This window comes from Trachymyrmex septentrionalis, unplaced genomic scaffold (genome assembly GCF_001594115.1).
Source record: "Trachymyrmex septentrionalis isolate Tsep2-gDNA-1 unplaced genomic scaffold, Tsep1.0 scaffold251, whole genome shotgun sequence".
NCBI classification, from domain to species: Eukaryota; Metazoa; Arthropoda; class Insecta; order Hymenoptera; family Formicidae; genus Trachymyrmex; species Trachymyrmex septentrionalis.
In genome coordinates, this window is record NW_017305410.1 from 13602 (window position 1) to 19698 (window position 6097).

Below are 6097 nucleotides of genomic sequence, written 5' to 3' on the forward strand. Positions count from 1 at the left end.
TTATGTTATAGTCCTCGAGATAAGGTTTGTCTATTTGATACTTGGTTCAAAATATCTAATCCAATGGTTCAGTCCCGGATGGGTTGTTAGTTTAAAACGAGCATTTATTGCTCTCAGCTCCTATTTCAAGTGGTTTACTGCTCATTAATTCTTTGTGATGACGAAAGTTTTTTGTCGAAGAAAAGAACTGTGGAGTCTGGACGTAACAATCATAAAAAGTGAGGTAAATATGCATTTTAGGTAACACGTCACCGATTCAATGTCCTTTAGATATGTTGTAAGGGAGAGGGTTCTGAGTAATTACTCACAAAAATTAAGTTGGGAGACGACATTGATTTAAAAGATATAATCAATTAAAATTCCATAACATGTAAGTTTAAAGAATAATATTTTTTTTATTATATAGAACAAAAATTTTCTTCTTTAAAATATATTTTACTGTTCATGTGAAGCGACTCTCACTCCTTCTTCCCTCTCCTCCGCTTAAGGGGTACACGACTTATTTATGTACTGTTGCACATGGGTTTCGACTTTCCACGCAAAGCGACTCTCACCCTCTTTCCTCCTCACCTTGTTAAGAGACGCACAACTTCCAAAATTGTACTGTTGCCCGTATTTGTATGTTATAAAAGTTTAGTACATAAAAGTGCATAAAAGTGTATGAAGGGACACGTAAGTACAGTTTAAAAAACCCACCAACCACCATGCTTGAAACTGTATACTTCTATGTACACTTCGATGTGCATTTCTACCATTTTGACGCGATATTTCTGAAATAAATTGCAGTACTTTATAAATCTAGTGGCTTCAACTTAGAAGATATAATAAATTAAAGTTTTATAATAAAGTCATAGTATACGACTTTCTACGAGAAGCGACTTTCACCCTATTTTGCCTCATGTTTCGAAGGCACACGACTTTTCACGTGAAGTGACTTTCAAAAAACAACTTTCCAAAGAAATATAATAAATCTGGAAAAGTTGTGCGCCTCGAACCAGAAGGGCAGGAGAGGTGAAAATCGCTAATTTTTAGAATAAAGAAACATTATTTTTCAAACTTATTCTCTACATATTATAGAACTTTAATACTATACCTTCTTAACTATTTAATTTACTATATCTTCTACATCAATGTCGTTTTGCACTTAATTTTTGTGAGTAATCATTCAGAACATTCTCCCCTACAACATATCAAAAGGACATTAGAATCGGTCACCTAAAATGCATATTTACCAAAATTGCTTTACGGCCTTTATAAGAGTAAATATCATTAGATTTCGCGAAAAAAATTAATATCATGTTCTCAATTGAAATTAAATCCAAAATGGATAAAACATTTGGTGAACTGATCCGCAATTAGTACATAGGATTTAATTGTGAATAATTGTCATTACTTACAATAATTTAATTAAAATTAAAACATAGATTAAGACAGTACCGAAATGAAATAAGATTATCCATAATGTAATCTTATGACCAATCATAATTACTAAACATCTCATAAAATGTTTAACATCGTTCTGAATAAAAATATGAATTTTTTTTCAAGGGCGATTCACAACTGATGGCCTTAATCTACGTACCTATAAATAAAAATTCCGTGAAAAGAAAGGCAATCTAATCTAGATTATCTATGTGTCCATTCTGTTGTTCAATACTTGTTGGTTTAATGGCATTTACATATTATCCCCAGTGTACAAACAGTATAGTTCTTACAGTGTAGTTCTCACAAAGTTTCTAAAGGAACTGCGAAAACTATTTCTGAAAATCCTATAAAAAATATTAAAAGGTGTTTGTGTCTCATGCATCAAGAACTAATTCAATTAAAATACTAGTCGATACAACTCAGAAACTATGATAGAGACGTTAGAAAGAGCGCTGGCACCATTATTGATTATTGGATCGTTTTGTAATTTGTGCATGATCGAATATCCTCGTGGACAACCTAGGGCGTATCTTTCTTACCTATATGCTTTGGCCAAATGGGGCTTTCTGATATACTTCTATTACTATCAAAACTTACTTTGGTATTCGCGAGAAAATGACATATACATGGCCCATATCATTTCGTTGGTCACCATTACATTAATTCTCATTAGCTTCAGTCGTTTTAAAGTACAAATTTTTAAGTGTACTCCTGGTTCCGATATAATAATACTTGATCTTTTAGTATTACTTTTCTTTTGTGTTTACTCGTATTTTTAATTAAGAGCATTAAAAATTAACAATTATAGTCAAATATAAAATTATAAAACATTTTTATAGAAAGCTTTCAATACCGTAATGATCTACTTTTTAGTCAAACTCAAGCTATGCAGTCTCTCTCATTCGGCTCTCTCGCTAATCTGCTCGTTCTTTACAAATCGCACGCAGCAGAAAAGTTCTCAAATACGAGGGGTGTTCAAAAAGTAAGTTTCCCTAGTCTGCCGTTTTGCCCCAGCGCCATCTAGCGAGCTGGGACCGAACATAGTTTTAGTTTAGGATATACCGATAAGAGCGGAACTGGTCTTAGCTGCCGAAAAAATTTTTTTCATCAGTACCGGCTCGGAAACCATGGAGCTACCTGTGAAAAACGTGTCCACTTGTGAGTTGCGTGCAGTTATTCGCTTTTTAACTGCAAAAGGGCTTAATGGCAACGAAATTCACACTGAATTAGTGCATATTTATGGTGACAAATGCATGAGTGTGCAAATGGTGCGTCGGTGGCGTACATATTTTCTCGAGGGACGCGGAGAAGTTCATGATGAGCAGCGTGCAGGCAGGCCAAAAACCGCCATTACAGATGACGCAGTCGCAGCAGTCGAAAAAATCATTTTGGCGGATAGGCGCTTTACAATTGACAGAATTTTGGACTCAATGCCTCCTGAAATCGATATTTGTCGAACTTCAATTCACACAATCATAACAGATCATCTTCGTTACCGTAAAGTTTGTGCGAGGTGGGTCCCACGCCTGCTTTCAGATGATCACAAACAAAAAAGACTTCAGTCTGCAGGAAAATTTCTTGACATGCTTGAAGATGAAGGCGAAAATGTTTACTCACGCATTGTGACAGGGGATGAAACGTGGGTTCACCACACAAACCCTGAAATGAAGCGACAAAGTATGGTTTGGAAGAAATCAGAAGAGAGTGCTCCAAAAAAAGCAAAAATCCAGTACTCTGCTGGTAAGGTTGTGGCCACAGTTTTTTGGGACAACGAAGGTGTTCTGTTGATTGATTTTCTTGAATCCGGTACCACGATAAATGCAGATCGTTACTGTGAAGTGCTAAATAAACTTAAAAGTGCCATTAAACGAAAGCGTCCTGGAAAATTATCGAGAAAAGTGTTGCTTTTTCACGACAATGCACGGCCTCATTCAGCAAAAAAAACACAAACCTTACTGGAAAAATTCAAATGGGAAATTTTTGATCACCCACCCTACTCTCCAGATCTCGCACCAAGTGACTTTTTTCTTTTTCCTAAGTTAAAGGAAAGTTTGGGTGGCCATCACTTCAATTCAAATGATGAAGTGAAAGACTTTGTTAAATTATTCTTTAAAAAACAGGGCACGGATTTTTATAAACAAGGTTTGTCAAAGCTTCAGAACAGATATAAAAAATGTATTCAAGTCCAAGGGGACTATGTAGAAAAATAGTTTATAAGTCAAACAATAAATATGTTGAGATTTGTCCTGGCACTTATATACGAGCAATACATCTTGTGTCACTACTAACTTCGGATATCAGCGATGCGCGCTGTTTCTTTTTTTGTTTAATCAATATCGACGCACGTAACGACAACGTTTGTTTAATCAATATCGACGCACGTAACGATCACGTTTGTTTAAATAGTATGTCTTGTTAGTTCTCTGCACACGCTCTGTGTGTTCGCATTCACTTGAGCTTCGTCAACAAAATACATATGTTACTTTAACCTAAAAATTGTGTTTTGCTTTTTTCCCGGAGCAGGGAAACTCGTATAATTCTTTTCCTCTTTTCTCTTCTTTTCGTGCTGTTTTTTTCTGGAATACCTCAGGGTTCCATTCACGGAATTTTACTTTTTAATATTTTTATCTTTGATTTGTCTAATGTTTTTCTATCCCCTGAGTTTTTCATATATGCAAACGACGTAATTCTTTTCAAATTTGTTTCACTCATTCGATGCTTTTGCAGTCTGCTCTGCTTTGAATAAAGATCTAAAATTTATTGCCGAATGATTTACTAATAATTCACTGCATTTAAATCTCTCTAAATCATTCATACTACAATAATTGTCGGTTTCTCAACATTATTATCCCATATTCAATCCTTCGATACTTCTCTTAACTCCGTTCCAATTCCTCGCTTCTCCTCTATTAAGATTCTTAGTGTCCATGTTGATTCTTCATGGACATTCGAGTCACACGTGCCGTCAAGTGTCGAGCTGCGTACGCCCGTTTACTTTGTCTCTTCGTCACATCCTTTCCTTGCTTTCCAAAACTTCTCTCTTCTCAATTACTCATTATTTCATTATTTTACGATTACGCCGATGTTGTCTAGATTCCAGCTCTTAATCAATAATCAGGGTTGGGTAAGTTAACTTTCTTTTTTAACTAAGTTAAGTTAAAGTTAACAACCTTGAAAATTCAACTTAGATAACTTGTTAAAGATACAAGTTAATTTATAACGAAATTAATTAAATTAAAAGTTAAGTTAATAAAAAAATTGAATAGTTGAAAGTTAAATTTGTTTTTATTTTTAAATTCATGATTTCAGGATTTCAATCTTACAAATAACGGAAATTTACAATATATATTTCGTTTAAAAAATACTTTATACTTTATTTACATGTTTTGTTTATATTTATTGTTTAGAATTATATATAAAATTTGATTATAAATACTGGACTGTGGTCATCATTAAAGCTTTAGACACAATATGAGGGAGTAGCGATAATAATAAGGAATAATAGATTTCAACCTATCAGAAACTAAATACATCAAAATACATGGTTTCTAACAGATTGAAATTTGGAGTCGATTGAATAATTTAAAATGAGGTGAAAATTACAAAAGTGAGAAAATTCACTAGATTATTTATAATTTCATTGATCAACACATAGTAAATTTTCTTTTGTTAATTTCATCTCATTTTAAGTTATCGCTGTTGCCGCATATTATGTCTGAGACTTGACTTCAAAGAATTAAATACAAAATTAATAGTTACGCATAAAATGTAACTAAATAAAGTTAAAAAGTTGACAGTCTAAAATGTAATTAAGTTAACTTAAAATTAATTAAATTTTTAATTTTTTAACTTAACTTTTATATTTTTAACTTAGCATTACCCAACCCTGTCAATAACTTCTAAATTGCGTACAGCGTATTCAAAATTCTTGCCTGCGCTTCTCCTACTGCGTCCATAAATACGACCATATGTCTACGAGTATGTATTTCCCAGAGATCTGGCTGGGTTAGGATATGGCAACGTTTTATTCTACACCTGTACTGTTTTTCATATTTTCATTTTTTGCTTCAATATTTCTTTATGCGTTCTCTCTCTTCAGTTGAAATCTGAACTTTATTTTACTTTTAACCTTCTTATCACCAGGTACCAAAATTATTTATTGTTCCACTATGTTCCGTACTCCTTTCTTCTACTTCTCAATCAAATATTTTAACTCTTTTCTTGTAGCAATAAAAACTTCTCCATCTTTGTCCTGCTTTCGTTCTGCTGTCTCGTGTTTCATTGCGTCACAGTATTTAAGAGAGACTGTAACTGGTATGTGTGTAGGTGCTTGCGTCTATGTGTGTGCGTGTGTTCGTGCGTGCGCGTGCGCATATGTATGATTTTGAATTATTGTTTCACTACTCATTGCATCGTCTTAGTCCTGGTTTTTAGGTGGTAGGCTACAAGTAACAGCAGTTTTGCTGACGCTTTAAACCATTTGCAAACTGCTATAGTATTATGTTATATCAGATTTTATGTGTTTATGTCTATTACTCTGTTAACATGTAATCTTTTTTATAAGTTGCGCAATGAACTAAATTAAATTAAAAAAAAATTTTTTTAACAGATTTTTTTAACAATTTTAATGCTTACATTATTATAATATTGGGTGGATCCATATATTCGTTCG